This window comes from Entelurus aequoreus, linkage group LG19, assembly GCF_033978785.1.
Source record: "Entelurus aequoreus isolate RoL-2023_Sb linkage group LG19, RoL_Eaeq_v1.1, whole genome shotgun sequence".
NCBI classification, from domain to species: domain Eukaryota; kingdom Metazoa; phylum Chordata; class Actinopteri; order Syngnathiformes; family Syngnathidae; genus Entelurus; species Entelurus aequoreus.
Genome location: NC_084749.1, coordinates 20,054,933 through 20,066,058, shown reverse-complemented (window position 1 = coordinate 20,066,058; position 11,126 = coordinate 20,054,933). Strand labels below are relative to the sequence as shown.

The 11,126-nt window shown below is 37.5% G+C and overlaps 1 protein-coding gene across 3 annotated transcripts in view; it reads left to right on the top strand.

Moving 5' to 3' along the window:
• Positions 1–11,126, top strand: part of ptprsa (protein tyrosine phosphatase receptor type Sa) — a 634,816-nt gene that overhangs the window by 468,132 nt on the left and 155,558 nt on the right. The window lies entirely within an intron of this gene.

Below are 11,126 nucleotides of genomic sequence, written 5' to 3'. Positions count from 1 at the left end.
AATACAATGATTTGCAAATCATTTTCAACCCATATTCAGTTGAATATGCTACAAAGACAACATATTTGATGTTCAAACTGATAAACTTTTTTTTTTTTTTTTGCAAATAATCATTAACTTTAGAATTTGATGCCAGCAACACGTGACAAAGAATTTGGGAAAGGTGGCAATAAATACTGATAAAGTTGAGGAATGCTCATCAAACACTTATTTGGAACATCCCACAGGTGAACAGGCAAATTGGGAACAGGTGGGTGCCATGATTGGGTATAAAAGTAGAATCCATGAAATGCTCATTCATTCACAATGCATCAACAAGCGACATCAGTGTGTAAAGGATATCACCACATGGGCTCAGGAACACTTCAGAAACCCACTGTCAGTAACTACAGTTGGTTGCTACATCTGTAAGTGCAAGTTAAAACTCTCCTATGCAAGGCGAAAACCGTTTATCAACAACACCCAGAAACGCCGTCTGCTTCGCTGGGCCTGAGCTCATCTAAGATGGACTGATACAAAGTGAAAAAGTGTTCTGTGGTCTGACGAGTCCACATTTCAAATTGTTTTTGGAAACTGTGGACGTCAAAGAGGAAAAGAACCATAAGGATTGTTATAGGCGCAAAGTTGAAAAGGCAGCATGTGTGATGGTACGGGCGTGTATTAGTGCTCAAGACATGGGTAACTTACACATCTGTGAAGGCGCCATTAATGCTGAAAGGTACATACAACGTTATCATGGACGCCCCTGCTTATTTTTAGCAAGACAATGCCAAGCCACGTGTTACATCAATGTGGCTTCATAGTAAAAGAGTGCAGGTACTAGACTGGCCTGCCTGTAGTCCAGACCTGTCTCCCATTGAAAATGTGTGGCGCATTATGAAGCCTAAAATATCACAATGGAGACCCCCGGACTGTTGAACAACTTAAGCTGTACATCAAGCAAGAATGGGAAAGAATTCCACCTTAAAAGCTTCAAAAATTGGTCTCCTCAGTTTTCCAAACGTTTACTGAGTGTTGTTAAAAGGAAAGGCCATGTAACTCAGTGGTAAAAATGCCCCTGTGCCAACTTTTTTGCAATGTGTTGCTGCCATTAAATTCGAAGTTAATGATTATTTGCCAAAAAAAAATTAGTTTCTTAGTTCGAACATTAAATAGCTTGTCTTTGCAGTCTATTCGATTGAATATAAGTTGAAAAGGATTTGCATATTATTGTATTCTGTTTTTATTTACGAATTACACAACGTGCCAACTTCTCTGGGTTTGTAGATAAAACATAGATAAACCAAAAACGTTTAATGGTAGGATCTTCAATTATTTTTTTGCACGACAGCATGTCATTTGTCTTTCTTTGTATGATCTTTTAATGTGTAGATGCATTCAAACAACACATGCGAGACTTTGTTGGTGAATGAAGCGACCTTGCGATTCATGAATTTTCAAATGTTTGTGCTAAAGACAGACATATGCACGCTTAAGGCGAGACAATATTTTCTCTAGTATCTGTCTGTCCAAATAAAGCTGGAATTGCATTTTGTCAAATGTATGCCAAAACAACAGGTGGCACTAAATGCCCTAATCTTATGGACTTTTTAGTCAGTCAGATGCTAGATGATAGTCATTTCCAGAGGCCCTAAGAGAGCAGGAAACGGTAAAATAAAAAACTCTCACTTGCATTAATGTGGGCTCAGCTTGAATATGACCATGAAGTGTCAAATGAACACCATCATTGAAACTATTATCATTTTACACCAAAACATTAAAGATTAAAGATACCAATGATTGTCACACACACACACTAGATGTGGTGAAATTTGTCCTCTGCATTTGACCCATCTCCTTGGGGAGCAGTGGGCAGCAGCGGCGCCGCGCCCGGGAATCATTTTGGTGACTTAACCCCCAACTCCAACCCGTGTTGCTGAGTGCCAAGCAGGGAGGTTACGGGTCCCATTTTTATAGTCTTTGGTATGACTCGGCTGGGATTTGAACTCCAACCTACCGATCTCAGGGCGGACACTCTAACCACTAGGCCACTGATGTCCCCCTGATATGGCATGCAAGCATCATTTCAAGAGATGTCGATAAATGCTTTAAAATGTAATATCGGAAATTATCGGTATCAGTTTTTCCATTATCGTTATGGTTTTTTTTTTGTTGTTGTTTTTTTTTAATTAAATCAACATAAAAAACACGAGATACACTTACAATTAGTGCACCAACCCAAAAAAACCTCCCTCCCCCATTTACACTCATTCACACTCATTCACACAAAAGGGTTGTTTCTTTCTGTTATTAATATTCTGGTTCCTACATTATATATCAATATATATCAATACAGTCTGCAAGGGATACAGTCCGTAAGCACACAATTGTGCGTGCTGCTGGTCCACTAATAGTACTAAACTTTAACAGTTAATTTTACTCATTTTCATTCATTACTAGTTTCTATGTAACTGTTTTTATATTGTTTTACTTTCTTTTTTATTCAAGAAAATTATTTTAATTTATTTATCTTATTTTATTAATTTTTTTAAAAAGGACCTTATCTTCACCATACCTGGTTGTCCAAATTAGGCATAATACTGTGTTAATTCCACAACTGTATATATCGGTATAGGTTGATATTGGTTTCAGTAATTAAGAGTTGGACAATATCGGAACATCGGATATCGGCAAAAAAGCCAATATCGGACATCCCTAATAATTTCCTTTGCTAATTAGGGTGAATACAACATCCATCCATCCATACATTTTCTACCGCTTGTCCTGACAATAATTTTTAAAAAAAACATCCAACCATCTGTTTTCTATATTGCTTGTTTTCATTTGGGTCACAGGTAAGCGGGAGCCTATCCCACTTAAGATTGGGCGAGAAGTGCGGTACACCCTGGACTGATCTCAGTCAATCGCAGGGCAAAAATAAATCTTGATTAATGTTTTGGCGAGTTTTTCTCGCAGGAAATACGCTGTTACTCATAGCAGTTAATGGTTGGAATAAATATCACTGGTTTGGCTGCTTTACAGCTTCTTACCAGTGCTCAGTAATCTTTGTCGCCTAGCCAATGTTGCACCATGTGAAATGATTGTTGAGGGCTGCCCGTGCAATAATTGTGATGTAGATGCACTTAACATCAATGTTGAGTGCAGGAAGCAGACGTGAAATTGACACCCCAGTTAACTCATCAATCAATCATTAAGGAAAGTCCTGATTTTTTTTGTTCAGTTAACTTAAAAGTGTGCGTTAAATGCAGGAACCCGGAGAAGCTGCAAACATGTACACCAGAGGTCCCAAAAGTACTGGGCCACTACTGCTTGCTTTTTTTTTATCGGCCCAGGACACATCCTAACGACATAATTATCACATTCTGGGCATAAAAATTACACAAAAGACTTATATAACCTCTCTTTGTTTATAATGTCTATTTTCTGCTGGATCTACTCTCTATTTTATGCTGCAGCTGTTATATATACTGTAATATTGTACATAGTAATTGTTATATATTGTATATATCAGTGGTCCCCCAACCACCGGGCCGCGGCCCGGTACCGGTCTGTGGATCGATTGGTAAGAAAAATAAAAAATACAAATAAAATAAAAAATAAAAATTATTTTATTTTTTTATTTAAAAAAAAAAAATTAAATCAACATAAAAAACACAAGCTACACTTACAATTAGTGCACCAACCCAAAAAACCTCCCTCCCCCATTTACACTCATTCACACTCATTCACACAAAAGGGTTGTTTCTTTCTGTTATTAATATTCTGGTTCCTACATTATATATCAATATAGATCAATACAGTCTGCAGGGATACAGTCCGTAAGCACATATGATTGTATTTTTTCTTGACAAAAAAAAAACCCACCAGTTGATGCTCATGGACTTAGCTTGGACAGATCTAGTCTGAGTGCTTGGTGCCAAGGTCCTAACTATTTATTTGTACTGACTCACACTATACATTGTAGGGATGTCCCGATCCGATATTTGGATCAGATCGGCCGCCGATATTTGCCAAAAAATGCGTATCGGCAAGGCATGGGAAAATGCCGATCCAGATCTAGTTTTTAAAAAAACTCCGGTCCGTGTATTCCAACGCACCGATTTAAATACTACATTCCACTTTTCTGCTGCCCCCTAATTTCCGTTCCGCATTTTCCAGTACACCTTCAACACATCCACAGGTTTGTGGATTCTCACGCAGTTGCTTTTCGCTGCTGGCATTACACGACAGGCTCTTCCCACTCCTTCTTGTGTCTGCTTCTCACAGACAACAAGCGCACCTTCTTACACACGTCACATACTGTCACGTCATACGTCACATACGTATACGCCCTCCCCGAGCAGAGAGGTAGCAGCATGGCTAACGTTAGCTGTAATGCTAGCGCAGCCGTATGAGCAACGTTCCCTCTTAAGGTGCGCGCCTGTGCAATTGCGCACTGCTCAAGCGTCCTCTGCGCATAGCAATTATATGCCACGCACAAAATCAAATAAAAAAATAAGCGCATAACAATTTTCGACACACGGACACGACAGAGAAAACCGTTTTCGTCATCATTGTTCAAATATTGTAACGTCTGTCGAGACGCTTATCTCCATTCGGTGCCACACGCCCACGCCATCATAATGCCGAGGCAAAAATTTCCACATCAACACCGTATGAAAAAATTAGTGATTTTTTTTAGTTGTGATTTCCTTCTCTGCATGAAAGTTTAAAGGTAGCATATATTAATGCAGTATGAAGAAGAATGTTTTAATGTAGACATGCAAGCCTTGAAAGAAAATTTTGAAAATCAAGACTACATTTCCTGCAAATGGGTGCATTTCTACCCTATATTTTAACTTTAGATTTATTCTCATATCAAACTCTTTTGGCTGTCTTTTTGACACTTACATCCGGCGCCCCCCTCCACACCCCGGATTATAAATAATAAATAATTCAATGTGATTATCTTGTGTGATGACTGTATTATGATGATAGTATATACACTACCGTTCAAAAGTTTGGGGTCACCCAAACAATTTTGTGGAATAGCCTTCATTTCTAAGAACAAGAATAGACTGTCGAGTTTCAGATGAAAGTTCTCTTTTTCTGACCATTTTGAGCGTTTAATTGACCCCACAAATGTGATGCTCCAGAAACTCAATCTGCTCAAAGGAAGGTCAGTTTTGTAGCTTCTGTAATGAGCTAAACTGTTTTCAGATGTGTGAACATGATTGCACAAGGGTTTTCTAATCATCAATTAGCCTTCTGAGCCAATGAGCAAACACATTGTACCATTAGAACACTGGAGTGATAGTTGCTGGAAATGGGCCTCTATACACCTATGTAGATATTGCACCAAAAACCAGACATTTGCAGCTAGAATAGTCATTTACCACATTAGCAATGTATAGAGTGTATTTCTTTAAAGTTAAGACTAGTTTAAAGTTATCTTCATTAAAAAATACAGTGCTTTTCCTTCAAAAATAAGGACATTTCAATGTGACCCCAAACTTTTGAACGGTAGTGTATCTGATAGTATATATCTGTATCATGAATCAATTTAAGTGGACCCCGACTTAAACAAGTTGAAAAACTTATTCGGGTGTTACCATTTAGTGGTCAATTGTACGGAATATGTACTTCACTGTGCAACCTACTAACAAAAGTCTCAATCAATCAATCAATCAAAACACATAGAATCATCACACTGCTGTGATTATATGCATCAAGTGTTCATTCAAGGCTAAGGCAAAATATCGAGATATATACCGTGTATCGCAATATGGCCTTAAAATATCGCAATATTAAAAAAAAAGGCCATATCGCCCAGCCCTAGTTCAATGATGCCATTTCTGTTTGTCATGTATAATTTTGTCTATTTTGAATAAACAGGTCAGTTTCTTGTTACCAACAATTGTGTATTATTCAAACTCCCCTAATTCAGCTGGCTAGTTGTTATCAAGAGTACTAAAACCCTTTTCAACATGATTCTGACAACTAAGTAGACTAAATAACTTTAAACTTTAATACATGCTCGGATAGGCCAGTATCGGTATCGGTCAGTATCGGTATCGGATCGGAAGTGCAAAAACAATATCGGTATCGGATGGGAAGTGCAAAAACCTGGATCCGGACATCCCTAATACATTGTACAGACTTGAAGGGTTTTATTGATGCTGTTTTAATCCATCCTATTTATATGATGTCACAATGGTTTTGGCCGATGTTTTGAAATGCATGACAAAACATTGCAATGTTCTCCTAAAATGGGCTTCACATGATGCATTGCAGATTTTGGCTCCTTGACATTTCTTGCATTTCAAATTAAACCCCTCCGTGAACCTGAGCCGCGTACTCTTCTGCAGTAGACACACTAATTTAAAAGCAGATGGAGATGAAGATGGGAGAGTGATGGATAAGGCTTGACCTTTTCAAGGTAACAAAATATATATATACACTTCACCCTTAATGTATGCGTGTTGGGCGTCCAGCAACAGTGTAGCCTTAAGACTGTCTATGTGAGATGTCAAGGATAAAAGCTCTCGGTGTTATTTGGTCAAGGAGCTCTGGGCCAGCAAACCTTACCTCCGGGGTGCGTAGATGATGTATTTGTGCACCTTCAGACAAGCCCGGCGACTAAGAGTCGGTGTAATAATGCCCCATTTGTTGCCGTGTGAGCCCTACTTTCTCAATCAGGCTGAGTGAGTGTCAACAGTTAATACTGTGGCTTGATGGGAAACGTGCCAGCGGGACCACAAAAAGGGATTGAAGCAAAGAGGAGAACCCGAATTGCAAAGGGTGGAGAATAGAAGATGATTATTGCGAGGGGAGAAGGGAGAGTGGATCGATGACCACCGAGGGAGAAATAAGGTCCCTAAGAAGCCCAGATTATTCATGTACACAACACACACTAGCACACAAACAAATATTTATTCCTACCTCCAGTATTTGTCTTCGGAGAAGATTGCTTTGTCCGATGTCACCTTCCTCATCTCCTTTTTTTTGGCTGTCTGTTTCAAACTCCACACACTTAATACCAGGCATCAGATTTTTATTTCATGCAGTACTTCTCAATTATGTTCTGTTATGCCCCATAAGAAGAAGAAAACATGTTGCCCCCACCCCCCACTCTCTATGGTATAATAGTATAGTATAATTGGGTCTATAAAATTGTTATAAGTACACCTCTGCATAACATTGTATCCCCATTAACGTTAAAAAAATATAGATCAATGTACAACAAACAATTTTATTCACATAGTTTTTTGGTCTATAACAGAAAATATTATTATGTACCGTATTTTTCGGAGTATAAGTCGCTCCGGAGTATAAGTCGCACCGGCCGAAAATACATAATAAAGAAGGAAGAAAAACATATAGTCGCACTGGAGTATAAATTGCATTTTTTGGGGAAATTTATTTGATAAAACCCAACACCAAGAATAGACATTTGAAAGGCAATTTGAAATAAATAAAGAATAGTGAACAACAGGCTGAATAAGTGTATGTTATATGACGCATAAATAACCAACTGAGAACAGTATGTAACATATTATGGTAAGAGTCATTCAAATAACTATAACATATAGAACATGCTATACGTTTACCAAACAATCTGTCACTCCTAATCGCTAAATCCCATGAAATCTTATACGTCTAGTCTCTTACGTGAATGAGCTAAATAATTGTATTCAATATTTTACGGTAATGTGTTAACAATTTCACACATAAGTCGCTCCTGAGTATAAGTCGCACCCCCGGCCAAACTATGAAAAGAACTGCGACTTATAGTCCGAAAAATACGGTAATACATTTTTTTTTAATATTTAACATTTTTGGACGGATTTCAACCGTTGTTTACTAAATGATAAAAATTAGATAAACTCATTGAATAACAATACATTCAAATTGATCATCAAGATTGACTCAGGAGCACAGTATATAAAACACTTTAACCTACAAAACAAATAAAACTATCAATCCATCCATTTTCTACTGCTTGTCCCTTTTGGGGTCGCGGGGAGTGCTGGAGCCTATCTCAGCTGCATTCGGGCGGTAGGCGGGGTACACCCTGGGCTATTTGTGCCCCCAAAAAAAATGTGTAATCAAAATAAGAAAGTCAGGATTAATGGTTGAAATGAGCACATTTTAGGGCTCAACTTTTCGAAGCGAATTTTGAAGCACTGATAAAGTGAAGTGTAGTGAATTATATTTATGGAGCGCTTTTTCTCTAGAGAATCAAAGCGCTATACATAGTGTTTGAGTTTATTTGGAACATGCATGCATACAACATGATACATCACAATTTCCAGTTTCTCTATTCACCATGTTCGAAAAGGAGCAGGAAGTAGCAGAGCTTATTTAATCCTACCCCTTTTCCTTTACATAGCAGATGCTAACACTTTTGTTCACTTCCTGTTCTCAATTTATTTAGAATATACTCCATAAGTAATAACATTAAAAATAAATAAATAAATAATAATTAGTGAAGTAAGTTATATTTCATATGGTGAGATAAATAAGATTATCTAAAAAATGAATGGATGGATGAAATAAATTCAGAATATTTATCATGGTTCTTCTTCTTTGTACTTTGTTCGAAAGTTTGAAGAGTTTCTTAAAGTGGATCATATAAGTACATTGTTTGATTTATTTGCTTAATCCACTCCATAATTGAATTATACATACTGATATACTGGAGGTCTTAAATGTTGTATGTGCATACAAATGTTTTAAATTGCATTTTTCTCTAAGACTATATTTACATTATAATTACATGACATTATCTACATCTTTAAGCTACATTTATACCAGTGTGGGTGGCACTGGGAGCAGGTGGGTTAAGTGTCTTGCCCAAGGACACAACAGCAGTGACTAGGAATTGAACCTGGAATCTTCAAGTTGCTGGCACGGCCGCACTACGAATCAAGTCACGCCACCCATATAATAATATTTATTAAAAAAAGTATGTTCCCCTAGCATCGCACCCCATTATTTAAGAAGAACTGATTAAATGTACTAAGATAAAAATATGTACTTCAGTAATTAAAATAACCAAAAAATGTATAATAATATTTAATTTGATATAATAATTCTTATTAATTAATGCTCTGGAAGGCCAATATCGTATAGCTGCCTGTCTAAAATTCAAACAATATTATAATTATAGTAGTGCTGTCACACGATTATAAAAAAAAAAGGTTAATCACACCTTTCAATTCTGATTAATGGTGATTATTCATAGTAAATCACTTGCTTGCATACTTTAAATGAACGGCGGTGTGACCCCAGGATACAGAGATAGCAGCGACATGCAGGTAGAAGCTTTGTTTATGAGGTGCCAACAAAAGAAGCACCAGCAGGTGAAAACACAAACGGCAAAAAATAAGCAAACACGACATCGAAGCAAAGGTTCAAACCAACAAACAGAAAATAATGAACCAACGCGGTCTATGAGGCGACACGGGCAAATAAACCCCCCAGATTAGTGATCAGAGGCGGGTGAGTCCCCTGATCACTAAACAAGAGCCGGTGTGGAGAATCAGTGCTGAAGCCAGACTTAAAAAATAAGGCAAATAGGAAGTGCAGTGAAAAATAAGAGCACTGGACAGGAAGTAAATACCAAAACACATGACAACAACACACACAAATCTACCGTATTTTTCGGAGTATAACTCGCTCCGGAGTATAAGTCGCACCGGCCGAAAATGCATAATAAAGAAGGAAAAAAACATATATAAGTCGCACTGGAGTATAAGTCGCATTTTTTGGGGAAATGTATTTGATAAAACCCAACACCAAGAATAGAAATTTGAAAGGCAATTTCAAATAAATAAAGAATAGTGAACAACAGGCTGAATAAGTGTACGTTATATGACGCATAAATAACCAACTGAGAACGTGCCTGGTATGTTAACGTAACATATTATGGTAAGAGTCATTCAAATAACTATAACATATAGAACATGCTATACGTTTACCAAACAATCTGTCACTCCTAATCGCGAAATCCCATGAAATCTTATACGTCTAGTCTCTTACGTGAATGAGCTAAATAATATTATTTAATATTTTACGGTAATGTGTTAATAATTACACACATAAGTCGCTCCTGAGTATAAGTCGCACCCCCAAACTATGAAAAAAAACTGTGACTTATAGTCCGAAAAATACGGTAACTAATAATAAATATTTAAGATTAAAAAAAGGTTAAAAGTGAAATTTCAATGTGGATGATGTGCATTTATCAGGGAAAAATGAAGGTTATGGCAAGCAGAATTGTTTTTAAATTCAAACTATTTTCCCTAAAATACGCATTGAGGTTGTAAAGTGTGTTGTATCCGGTTACTCGATTAATCGAACAAATGAATCGATAGATTACTCGATTGCTAAAACCAACAAGCGGTGGGGAGGTTCGGAACCCAAATTCTTGCACGCAGCCTAAAGCATAACAATTAGTCGAGCTCGTATCCCGAAAAACGAATAAACTAAGGCACTGGTATTCTGAGGTGCCACTGTACTTTAATATAACAAAGTATAAACAATATATCTTATTTTAGGTTACTTGCCCTATGCTTAAAGGGGAAATACAGCGTTTGGGTGAGGTTAGAAGGCAAGCGTAGATTCTTTGGAAGCAATCTGTCACACATTTTCACACATTAGCATTAAATCTGATTTCATTTCCTTAATTAGGGGTGAGCATGAAGGCAGAGTGGTTTTTTAGACGACATCAAGCTGAGCTTTAGTATGTAGACGCCTCGTATTGGAAGCATTCGTCTCACCCAACACTCCACTCTCCCCCCCCCCACCCTTCCATTACCGGCAGCGATCATCATCAGACATCATCTCCATCTTGGTCCAGCAGATTGTAGACCATTAGCAAACGGAAATGAATAATATGAGGGGAAAGATGTTTACTTTGAAGGAATTTGAATTCATACTATATGCAGGCACATGTACACAGGCTCAAAGCCTTAATAGCTTCTCCAAATTACACAATTCCGCTCTAATTATGGAACACTGCCATGCTGGGTTGGTAACATAAGACTTAGATCTGCTTCCATGTGATGCAGGGAAAAAAGAAAGGAAGGAAGGAAGGGAAATGTATGTTTAGATGTGTTTAAAATAACAGTCCAACCATCCGT